The following is a 12,500-nucleotide window of genomic DNA, read 5'->3' on the forward strand; positions in this document are numbered from 1 at the left end:
TAATGATCCTTCCGCAGGTTCACCTACGGAAACCTTGTTACGACTTTTACTTCCTCTAAATGATCAAGTTTGGTCATCTTTCCAACAGACCGGCGCAACCGAAAGGCCGCGCCGGACATCGGTCCGAAGACCTCACTAAATCATTCAATCGGTAGTAGCGACGGGCGGTGTGTACAAAGGGCAGGGACGTAATCAACGCGAGCTTATGACTCGCGCTTACTGGGAATTCCTCGTTCAAGGGGAACAATTGCAAGCCCCTATCCCAATCACGAAAGAAGTTCCACGGGTTACCCAGTCTTTTCAGACAGGGATAAAGACACGCTGCTTCCTTCAGTGTAGCGCGCGTGCGGCCCCGGACATCTAAGGGCATCACAGACCTGTTATTGCTCTGTTTCGTGCGGCTAGGAGCCGCTTGTCCCTCTAAGAAGGTTGTAAGGTGCTGGGAACCCCGCACCTATTTAATAGGCTAGAGTCTCGTTCGTTATCGGAATTAACCAGACAAATCGCTCCACCAACTAAGAACGGCCATGCACCACCATCCACCGAATCAAGAAAGAGCTCTCAATCTGTCAATCCTCCCAGTGTCCGGGCCGGGTAAGTTTTCCCGTGTTGAGTCAAATTAAGCCGCAGGCTCCACTCCTGGTGGTGCCCTTCCGTCAATTCCTTTAAGTTTCAGCTTTGCAACCATTCTTCCCCCGGAACCCAAATACTTTGGTTTCCCGGAAGCTGCCCGCCGAGTCATTTGAGTAACTCAGGCGGATCGCTGGTTGGCATCGTTTATGGTCAGAACTAGGGCGGTATCTGATCGCCTTCGAACCTCTGACTTTCGTTCTTGATCAATGAAAACATTCTTGGCAAATGCTTTCGCAGTAGTTCGTCTTGCGACGGTCCAAGAATTTCACCTCTAGCGCCGCAATACGAATGCCCCCGTCCGTCCCTCTTAATCATTACCTCGTATTCCAAAAACCAACAGAACAGAAACGAGGTCTTGTTCTATTATTCCATGCAAGTTTATTCAGGCGACTCGCCTGCGTTGAGCACTCTAATTTTTTCAAAGTAAAAGCACCGGCCATCTCGAGGCACACAATGAAGTGCACCAAGAAAGAACCGGCATGATGTTCAGTCCGAGCCGTCGCATCGGGTAGATGCACTACTCGTCTGGAACTGAGATCCAACTACGAGCTTTTTAACCGCAGCAGCTTTAGTATACGCTATTGGAGCTGGAATTACCGCGGCTGCTGGCACCAGACTTGCCCTCCAATTGATCCTCGTTAAAGGATTTAGAGTGTACTCATTTCAATTACGGGGCCTCAAAAGAGTCCCGTATTGTTATTTTTCGTCACTACCTCCCCGTGCCGGGAGTGGGTAATTTGCGCGCCTGCTGCCTTCCTTGGATGTGGTAGCCGTTTCTCAGGCTCCCTCTCCGGAATCGAACCCTGATTCTCCGTTACCCGTAACAACCATGGTAAGCAAGTAACCTACCATCGAAAGTTGATAAGGCAGACACTTGAAAGAAACGTCGCCGGCTCGTGGCCATGCGATCAGCACAAAGTTATCCAGAGTCACCACACAATACGGGCCGAAACCCGATCGATCTTGGTCTAATAAAAGCACCCGTTACCCAAAGGGCTCCAGGCTCACTGCATGTATTAGCTCTAGAATTGCCACAGTTATCCAAGTAGGAAGAAACGATCTAAGGAACCATAACTGATTTAATGAGCCATTCGCGGTTTCGCCTTATTTCGGCATGTACTTAGACATGCATGGCTTAATCTTTGAGACAAGCATATGATTACTGGCAGGATCAACCAGGTAATCGTTCGACTGCGCGTCCGTCCTCGCCTTCGGCGGGCCGGACGCAGTCTGTGTGCGGCGGAGGCCACCTTCAGGCGCCCCAACACGCTTATTTTGCACTCCGAGATGACGGCGTTCGAGCTCGCTACGGCACAACCTTCCCGAAAGACGAGTGGGAGCCGTGCGGCAAGAAGCACGTTCATGCTCGCTCTTTTTCGTTGCATCGACTCGGTCGCGCCGTGCGGGTTGCCCAAGCCCGCTGCACTGTCGGTGGACCGGCCGGAACTAGCAACGGAGCCGAGACTGCAAAGCCGCCAGACGACGGGTCACGCCCGCGTCTTCGGCGCTTTCGCATCTGAATCGCCCGAGGACGACACGGAACACACCTCGATATCGTGGTAAAACGGCACCGTCCGACAACCAGCCCCTAACGCATCAAGCGGATGAGGCTGCAGACGACTGCCGTGGATTCCCCTGGAGCAGACCCGAGGACACGCTTGACGAGGCCGAAGCCCGCCGCATATCAGACACCCGGTCGCTTTCGCGTACGCCGCTCACGAGAACCCCCACATAATAGCAGCGATAAGTACCCAGACCTCCTTGGGCACTAATACGAGCGTACTCGAGAAAATTTCACCGCGGGTGTGCCCCGAAACGTGTGGCACGTTGAGCGTGCCACAAGTCTACGTCGCTCTCAAACCCGCCGAGGTCGTAGAATTTGCGACCCTACTCACGAAATTCCCACCGAGGATACGGCCGCAAACGTACCGCACCTTGGGTAGGCCACGAGTTTGTGCAACACTACGCTGACGGCACAGCACCGAGGTCGTGCGCGCACGCACGGGAAAATTCCGCCGCGGTTTCTGCCGAAAACGTGAGGCACCACGACTCTCCGCAAGTTCGCGTCGACTGCGAAAGACCGAAGTCGTGAACGACGTGTCCGCTACTCGCCGCCGACACGCTGGACACCAAACGTACAACGACTCGACGGCGTCGTAGAGGCCCACGACGCGGTTTTCCTTAACGACGTCTCGGCGTGGCACCGACAGGTTAGAACGGCCGACCAACGTTCCCTGTCCGCCGTTCGGCTCAGTCGAAGGGCTCGGCGACTTCGGCAACGCTGCGAAGCCGCACGGTGACGCACGCCATGTCCCCATTTTTTTTTTTCTTTCTGCGTCTGCCGGGGTGCCCCTATAATAGCAGCGATAAGCACCCAGACCGCCGTGGGTCGCTCGCCCCGGCTGACGTGGTTTTTCGTACTCCTGCGGCGGTCGCCGTCAAGCACGTCCAAATACGCTACTTTCGTGGGCGCATTCACGCTCTTTCGCTTCGCCGGAGTGCCAGCACTCACTCTGCCAAAAACGGCGAACATCCGAGCGGCGGTTCCCACTTTTGCGTCGGCGTCGCAAACCCCGCCCCGGCAGACGAGGTTTGCCGTACTCGTGCGACGGTGGCCGGCGGGCACGTCGAAAGACGCCGATATCGTGCGCGAATTGGCGCACCTTGGCTTCACCGGAGTGCCGCCACTGACTCCTCCAAAAACGGCGAAGATCCGAGCGGCGCTTCCCACTTTCGCATCGGCGTCCCGAACTCCGCCCCGGCTGACGCGGTTTACCGTACTCGTGCGACGGTCGCCGGCGAGCACGTGGAAAGACGCCGATATCGTGCCCGAATCGGCTCCGTTCGGCTTCGCCGGAGTGCCAGCACTGGCTCGGCGAAAGACGACGAACATCCGAGCGACGGTTCTCACTATTGCGTACGCGTCGCAAACCCCGCCCCGGCAGACGCACTTTGCCGTACTCGTGCGACGGTCGCCGGCGAGCACGTAGAAAGACGCCGATATCGTGCCGGAATCGGCCCCGTTTGGCTTCGCCGGAGTGCCAGCACTCACTCGGCCACAAACGGCGAACATCCGAGCGGCGGTTCCCACTTAGCCGTCGGCGTCCCGAACTCCGCCCCGGCAGACGCGGTTGCCGAGCTCGTGCGACTAGCGACCGCGAAGCCGTCTCGCGACGCCGCTTTCGTGCGCGGCTCCCACTGCGACCTGGGTCACCCGAGGTCGACGAGCAAAAAAGAATGTCGAAAAAAAATTTTTTTTTTTTTTGTGTCTGCCGGGGTGCCCCTATAATAGCAGCGATAAGCACCCAGACCGCCATGGGTCGCTCGCCCCGGCTGACGTGGTTTTTCGTTTTCCTGCGGTGGTCGTCGTCAAGCACGTCCAAACACGCCACTTTCGTGGGCGCATTCGCGCTCTTTCGCTTCGCCGGAGTGCCAGCACTCACTCTGCCAAAAACGGCGAACATCCTAGTGGCGGTTCCCACTTTTGCGTCGGCGTCGCCAACCCCGCCCCGGCATACGCGGTTTGCCGTACTCGTGCGGCGGTGGCCGGCGGGCACGTCGAAAGACACCGATATCGTGCGCGAGTCGATGCTTCTTGGTCTCGCAGGAGGGCCGCCACTCACTCCTGCAAAAACGGCGAAGATCCGAGCGGCGCTTCCCACTTTTTCGTCGGCATCGCAAACCTCGCCCCGGCAGACGCGCTTTGCCGTACTCGTGCGACGGTCGCCGGCGAGCACGTCGAAATACGCCGATATCGTGCCCGAATCGGCCCCGTTTCGCTTCGCCGGAGTGCCAGCACTCACTCGGCCAAAAACGGCGAACATCCGAGCAGCGGTACCCACTTAGCCGTCGGCATCCCGAACTCCGCGCCGGCTGACGCGGTTGCCGAGCTCGTGCGACTAGCGACCGCGAACGCGTCTCGCGACGCCGCTTTCGTGCGCGGCTCCCATTGCGACCTGGGTTACCCGAGCTCGACCAGCAAAAAAGAAGGTCGAAAAAAAATTTTTTTTTCTGCGTCTGCCGGGGTGCCCCTATAATAGCAGCGATAAGCACCCAGACCGCCGTGGGTCGCTCGCCCCGGCTGACGTGGTTTTTCGTACTCCTGCAGCGGTCGCCGTCAAGCACGTCCAAATACGCCACTTTCGTGGGCGCTTTCGCGCTCTTTCGCGTCGCCGGTGTGCCAGCACTCACTCTGCCAAAAACGGCCAACATCCGAGCGGCGGTTCCCACTTTTGCGTCGGCGTCGTAAACCCCGCCCCGGCAGACGCGGTTTGCCCTACTCGTGCGACGGTCGCCGGCGAGCGCGTCGAAAGACGCCGATATCGTGCGCTAATTGGCGCTCCTTGGCTTCTCCGGAGTGCCGCCACTCACTCCTCCAAAAACGGCGAAGATCCGAGCGGCGTTCTCCACTTTCGCATCGGCGTCCCGAACTCCGCCCGGGCTGACGCGGTTTACCGTACTCGTGCGACGGTCGCCGCCGGGCACGTCGAAAGACGCCGATATCGTGCCGTAATCGGCCCCGTTTGGCTTCGCCCGAGTGCCAGCACTCACTCGGCCAAAAACGGCGAACATCCGAGCAGCGTTTCCCACTTTCGCATCGGCGTCCCGAAGCCCGCCCCGGCAGACGCGGTTTGCCCTACTCGAGCGACGGTCGCCGGCGATCACGTCGAAAGGCGCCGAATTCGTGCACGAATCGATGCTTCTTGGTCTCGCAGGAGGGCCGCCACTCACTCCTGCAAAAACGGCGAAGATCCGAGTTGCGCTTCCCACTTTTTCGTCGGCGTCCCGAACTACGCCCCGGCTGACGCGGTTTACCGTACTCGTGCGACGGTCGCCGGCGGGCACTTCAAAATACGCCGATTTCGTGGGCGCATTCACGCTGTTTCGCTTCCCCGGAGTGCCAACACTCACTCTGCCGAAAGCGGCGATCATCCGAGCGGCGGTTCCCACTTTTGCGTCGGCTTCGCAAACGGCGCCCCGGCAGACGCGCTCGTGCGACGTACTCGTGCGACGGTCGCCGGCGAGCACGTCGAAAGACGCCGATATCGTGCTCGAATCGACCCCGTTTCGCTTCGCCGGAGTGCTGCCAGTCACGGCGCAGAAAACGGCGAACAAGTGTTTTTTTTTTTTTCCTAGAATTTGTGTTATAGAAGGCACATTTGATATCGGACGATAATTTTCAACTTTATCACGCGCACCGATTTTCGTGTAGAGGTTTGCAAGTTTATGGGAATTTCTCCACTTGGAATAATGCGATTTAGTAGTACTACGAGAACTTCATGGATGTACTCAAGGGTACGGGGCAAGTCAGTTACGTCAACACCTGCAGATTTTTTACACTTCAAACTGAAAATTGTTGGTTGTGAGTCCTCGTGTGATATTAAAGGCCGATTCGCTAACACATAGAACAAAGAAAGAAAGGAAGAAAAAACGCCCGCGCTCGCTCAAGAAACCTGGGTTCGCAACAAGTGGCAACAACAAGCAACCGAGCGAGTGCGCCAAAACCCGTGGCGGCCGAACAAACGCGAAGTCCCAACCGCGTCAGCCGGGGCGGCACGGGACAGGAAAAATCACTTCAGCCGGGGCGGCGGGGCACCGAATAAACCTCGTCACCTCGTCGCAGGATAAAAGAGGAAACAAAAAGTCTAAACAGCGTCTGCTGGAGCGAATGCGTAATAAAACAACAACAACAACAAAAAAAAACACCCGCGCTCAAGAAGTCTGCAATCCTCACAAAAGGCGACTGTGACCGAGCAGCGTCAGCCGGGGCCGTGCGGAAACGGAAAAACCGCGACTACCGGGGCGTCGAGGCACCGAAAAATCCACTTCAGCCGCGGCGAAAAAAAAAAACAAAAAGAAAGACGGAGGGGGGGGGGGAACCACGTCTGCCGGGGCGAAGGAAAAAAAAAACGCGTCTGCCGGGGCGAGCCCGGGTGCGGCACCACCGGGAAAACTGTGGCAAACAGACATGGCGATCGAGTGAGTGGGCCGCCAGCCAGGCTCAGCCAAAAAGTGCAAAGTCCGAACTGCGTCAGCCGGGGCGGCAAAAACCGCGTCAGCCGGGGCGGCGCAAAAAACCGCGTCTGCCGGGGCGGCACGAAACCGCGTCAGCCGGGGCGGGGCGAAAACTGCGTCAGCCGGGGCGAAAGAAAAAAAAAACGCGTCTGCCGGGGCAAGCCCGGGTGCGGCACCACCGGGAAAACTGTGGCAAACAGACATGGCGATCGAGTGAGTGGGCCGCCAGCCAGGCACAGCCGAAAAGTGCAAAGTCCGAACCGTGTCAGCCGGGGCGACGCAAAAACCGCGTCAGCCGGGGCGGCGCGAAAACCGCGTCAGCCGGGGCGGCACGAAACCGCGTCAGCCGGGGCGGCGCGAAAACTGCGTCAGCCGGGGCGGCGCGAAAACCTCGTCAGCCGGGGCGAGCGAAAAGGGGGGGGGGGGGAACCACGTCTGCCGGGGCGAAAGAAAAAAAAACGCGTCTGCCGGGGCGAGCCCGGGTGCGGCACCACCGGGAAGACTGTGGCAAACAGACATGGCGATCGAGTGAGTGGGCCGCCAGCCAGGCTCAGCCCAAAAAGTGCTAAGTCCGAACTGCGTCAGCCGGGGCGGCGCGAAAACCGCGTCTGCCGGGGCGGCACGAAACCGCGTCAGCCGGGGCGGCGCGAAAACTGCGTCAGCCGGGGCGAGCCCGGGTGCGGCACCACCGGGAAAACTGTGGCAAACAGACATGGCGATCGAGTGAGTGGGCCGCCAGCCAGGCACAGCCGAAAAGTGCTAAGTCCGAACTGCGTCAGCCGGGGCGGCAAAAACCGCGTCAGCCGGGGCGGCGCAAAAAACCGCGTCTGCCGGGGCGGCACGAAACCGCGTCAGCCGGGGCGGCGCGAAAACTGCGTCAGCCGGGGCGAAAGAAAAAAAAAACGCGTCTGCCGGGGCGAGCCCGGGTGCGGCACCACCGGGAAAACTGTGGCAAACAGACATGGCGATCGAGTGAGTGGGCCGCCAGCCAGGCACAGCCGAAAAGTGCTAAGTCCGAACTGCGTCTGCCGGGGCGGCACGAAACCGCGTCAGCCGGGGCGGCGCGAAAACCGCGTCTGCCGGGGCGGCACGAAACCGCGTCAGCCGGGGCGGCGCGAAAACTGCGTCAGCCGGGGCGAGCCCGGGTGCGGCACCACCGGGAAAACTGTGGCAAACAGACATGGCGATTGAGTGAGTGGGCCGCCAGCCAGGCACAGCCGAAAAGTGCTAAGTCCGAACTGCGTCTGCCGGGGCGGCACGAAACCGCGTCAGCCGGGGCGGCGCGAAAACCGCGTCTGCCGGGGCGGCACGAAACCGCGTCAGCCGGGGCGGCGCGAAAACTGCGTCAGCCGGGGCGAGCCCGGGTGCGGCACCACCGGGAAAACTGTGGCAAACAGACATGGCGATCGAGTGAGTGGGCCGCCAGCCAGGCACAGCCGAAAAGTGCAAAGTCCGAACCGTGTCAGCCGGGGCGACGCAAAAACCGCGTCAGCCGGGGCGGCGCGAAAACCGCGTCAGCCGGGGCGGCACGAAACCGCGTCAGCCGGGGCGGCGCGAAAACTGCGTCAGCCGGGGCGGCGCGAAAACCTCGTCAGCCGGGGCGAGCGAAAAGGGGGGGGGGGGGGGGAACCACGTCTGCCGGGGCGAAAGAAAAAAAAACGCGTCTGCCGGGGCGAGCCCGGGTGCGGCACCACCGGGAAGACTGTGGCAAACAGACATGGCGATCGAGTGAGTGGGCCGCCAGCCAGGCTCAGCCCAAAAAGTGCTAAGTCCGAACTGCGTCAGCCGGGGCGGCGCGAAAACCGCGTCTGCCGGGGCGGCACGAAACCGCGTCAGCCGGGGCGGCGCGAAAACTGCGTCAGCCGGGGCGAGCCCGGGTGCGGCACCACCGGGAAAACTGTGGCAAACAGACATGGCGATCGAGTGAGTGGGCCGCCAGCCAGGCACAGCCGAAAAGTGCTAAGTCCGAACTGCGTCAGCCGGGGCGGCAAAAACCGCGTCAGCCGGGGCGGCGCAAAAAACCGCGTCTGCCGGGGCGGCACGAAACCGCGTCAGCCGGGGCGGCGCGAAAACTGCGTCAGCCGGGGCGAAAGAAAAAAAAAAACGCGTCTGCCGGGGCGAGCCCGGGTGCGGCACCACCGGGAAAACTGTGGCAAACAGACATGGCGATCGAGTGAGTGGGCCGCCAGCCAGGCACAGCCGAAAAGTGCTAAGTCCGAACTGCGTCTGCCGGGGCGGCACGAAACCGCGTCAGCCGGGGCGGCGCGAAAACCGCGTCTGCCGGGGCGGCACGAAACCGCGTCAGCCGGGGCGGCGCGAAAACTGCGTCAGCCGGGGCGAGCCCGGGTGCGGCACCACCGGGAAAACTGTGGCAAACAGACATGGCGATTGAGTGAGTGGGCCGCCAGCCAGGCACAGCCGAAAAGTGCTAAGTCCGAACTGCGTCTGCCGGGGCGGCACGAAACCGCGTCAGCCGGGGCGGCGCGAAAACCGCGTCTGCCGGGGCGGCACGAAACCGCGTCAGCCGGGGCGGCGCGAAAACTGCGTCAGCCGGGGCGAGCCCGGGTGCGGCACCACCGGGAAAACTGTGGCAAACAGACATGGCGATCGAGTGAGTGGGCCGCCAGCCAGGCACAGCCGAAAAGTGCAAAGTCCGAACCGTGTCAGCCGGGGCGACGCAAAAACCGCGTCAGCCGGGGCGGCGCGAAAACCGCGTCAGCCGGGGCGGCACGAAACCGCGTCAGCCGGGGCGGCGCGAAAACTGCGTCAGCCGGGGCGGCGCGAAAACCTCGTCAGCCGGGGCGAGCGAAAAGGGGGGGGGGAACCACGTCTGCCGGGGCGAAAGAAAAAAAAACGCGTCTGCCGGGGCGAGCCCGGGTGCGGCACCACCGGGAAGACTGTGGCAAACAGACATGGCGATCGAGTGAGTGGGCCGCCAGCCAGGCTCAGCCCAAAAAGTGCTAAGTCCGAACTGCGTCAGCCGGGGCGGCGCGAAAACCGCGTCTGCCGGGGCGGCACGAAACCGCGTCAGCCGGGGCGGCGCGAAAACTGCGTCAGCCGGGGCGAGCCCGGGTGCGGCACCACCGGGAAAACTGTGGCAAACAGACATGGCGATCGAGTGAGTGGGCCGCCAGCCAGGCACAGCCGAAAAGTGCTAAGTCCGAACTGCGTCAGCCGGGGCGGCAAAAACCGCGTCAGCCGGGGCGGCGCAAAAAACCGCGTCTGCCGGGGCGGCACGAAACCGCGTCAGCCGGGGCGGCGCGAAAACTGCGTCAGCCGGGGCGAAAGAAAAAAAAAACGCGTCTGCCGGGGCGAGCCCGGGTGCGGCACCACCAGGAAAACTGTGGCAAACAGACATGGCGATCGAGTGAGTGGGCCGCCAGCCAGGCACAGCCGAAAAGTGCTAAGTCCGAACTGCGTCTGCCGGGGCGGCACGAAACCGCGTCAGCCGGGGCGGCGCGAAAACCGCGTCTGCCGGGGCGGCACGAAACCGCGTCAGCCGGGGCGGCGCGAAAACTGCGTCAGCCGGGGCGAGCCCGGGTGCGGCACCACCGGGAAAACTGTGGCAAACAGACATGGCGATTGAGTGAGTGGGCCGCCAGCCAGGCACAGCCGAAAAGTGCTAAGTCCGAACTGCGTCTGCCGGGGCGGCACGAAACCGCGTCAGCCGGGGCGGCGCGAAAACCGCGTCTGCCGGGGCGGCACGAAACCGCGTCAGCCGGGGCGGCGCGAAAACCGCGTCTGCCGGGGCGGCACGAAACCGCGTCAGCCGGGGCGGCGCGAAAACTGCGTCAGCCGGGGCGAGCCCGGGTGCGGCACCACCGGGAAGACTGTGGCAAACAGACATGGCGATCGAGTGAGTGGGCCGCCAGCCAGGCTCAGCCCAAAAAGTGCTAAGTCCGAACTGCGTCTGCCGGGGCGGCACGAAACCGCGTCAGCCGGGGCGGCGCGAAAACCGCGTCTGCCGGGGCGGCACGAAACCGCGTCAGCCGGGGCGGCGCGAAAACTGCGTCAGCCGGGGCGAGCCCGGGTGCGGCACCACCGGGAAAACTGTGGCAAACAGACATGGCGATCGAGTGAGTGGGCCGCCAGCCAGGCACAGCCGAAAAGTGCAAAGTCCGAACCGTGTCAGCCGGGGCGACGCAAAAACCGCGTCAGCCGGGGCGGCGCGAAAACCGCGTCAGCCGGGGCGGCACGAAACCGCGTCAGCCGGGGCGGCGCGAAAACTGCGTCAGCCGGGGCGGCGCGAAAACCTCGTCAGCCGGGGCGAGCGAAAAGGGGGGGGGGAACCACGTCTGCCGGGGCGAAAGAAAAAAAAACGCGTCTGCCGGGGCGAGCCCGGGTGCGGCACCACCGGGAAGACTGTGGCAAACAGACATGGCGATCGAGTGAGTGGGCCGCCAGCCAGGCTCAGCCCAAAAAGTGCTAAGTCCGAACTGCGTCAGCCGGGGCGGCGCGAAAACCGCGTCTGCCGGGGCGGCACGAAACCGCGTCAGCCGGGGCGGCGCGAAAACTGCGTCAGCCGGGGCGAGCCCGGGTGCGGCACCACCGGGAAAACTGTGGCAAACAGACATGGCGATCGAGTGAGTGGGCCGCCAGCCAGGCACAGCCGAAAAGTGCTAAGTCCGAACTGCGTCAGCCGGGGCGGCAAAAACCGCGTCAGCCGGGGCGGCGCAAAAAACCGCGTCTGCCGGGGCGGCACGAAACCGCGTCAGCCGGGGCGGCGCGAAAACTGCGTCAGCCGGGGCGAAAGAAAAAAAAAACGCGTCTGCCGGGGCGAGCCCGGGTGCGGCACCACCGGGAAAACTGTGGCAAACAGACATGGCGATCGAGTGAGTGGGCCGCCAGCCAGGCACAGCCGAAAAGTGCTAAGTCCGAACTGCGTCTGCCGGGGCGGCACGAAACCGCGTCAGCCGGGGCGGCGCGAAAACCGCGTCTGCCGGGGCGGCACGAAACCGCGTCAGCCGGGGCGGCGCGAAAACTGCGTCAGCCGGGGCGAGCCCGGGTGCGGCACCACCGGGAAAACTGTGGCAAACAGACATGGCGATTGAGTGAGTGGGCCGCCAGCCAGGCACAGCCGAAAAGTGCTAAGTCCGAACTGCGTCTGCCGGGGCGGCACGAAACCGCGTCAGCCGGGGCGGCGCGAAAACCGCGTCTGCCGGGGCGGCACGAAACCGCGTCAGCCGGGGCGGCGCGAAAACCGCGTCTGCCGGGGCGGCACGAAACCGCGTCAGCCGGGGCGGCGCGAAAACTGCGTCAGCCGGGGCGAGCCCGGGTGCGGCACCACCGGGAAGACTGTGGCAAACAGACATGGCGATCGAGTGAGTGGGCCGCCAGCCAGGCTCAGCCCAAAAAGTGCTAAGTCCGAACTGCGTCAGCCGGGGCGGCGCGAAAACCGCGTCTGCCGGGGCGGCACGAAACCGCGTCAGCCGGGGCGGCGCGAAAACTGCGTCAGCCGGGGCGAGCCCGGGTGCGGCACCACCGGGAAAACTGTGGCAAACAGACATGGCGATCGAGTGAGTGGGCCGCCAGCCAGGCACAGCCGAAAAGTGCTAAGTCCGAACTGCGTCAGCCGGGGCGGCAAAAACCGCGTCAGCCGGGGCGGCGCAAAAAACCGCGTCTGCCGGGGCGGCACGAAACCGCGTCAGCCGGGGCGGCGCGAAAACTGCGTCAGCCGGGGCGAAAGAAAAAAAAAAACGCGTCTGCCGGGGCGAGCCCGGGTGCGGCACCACCGGGAAAACTGTGGCAAACAGACATGGCGATCGAGTGAGTGGGCCGCCAGCCAGGCACAGCCGAAAAGTGCTAAGTCCGAACTGCGTCTGCCGGGGCGGCACGAAACCGCGTCAGCCGGG

At 62.7% G+C, this 12,500-nt stretch overlaps 1 non-coding gene across 1 annotated transcript; it reads right to left on the reverse strand.

Moving 5' to 3' along the window:
- On the reverse strand, nucleotides 1-1,815 carry LOC142790944 (small subunit ribosomal RNA). Its single transcript, XR_012889880.1, has one exon. It is a non-coding gene; the product is annotated as a small subunit ribosomal RNA (ribosomal RNA).
- Between the last annotated feature and the right edge of the window lie 10,685 nt (nucleotides 1,816-12,500).

The sequence above is a fragment of the Rhipicephalus microplus genome, unplaced genomic scaffold, assembly GCF_043290135.1.
Source record: "Rhipicephalus microplus isolate Deutch F79 unplaced genomic scaffold, USDA_Rmic scaffold_135, whole genome shotgun sequence".
Classification (NCBI taxonomy): Eukaryota; Metazoa; Arthropoda; class Arachnida; order Ixodida; family Ixodidae; genus Rhipicephalus; species Rhipicephalus microplus.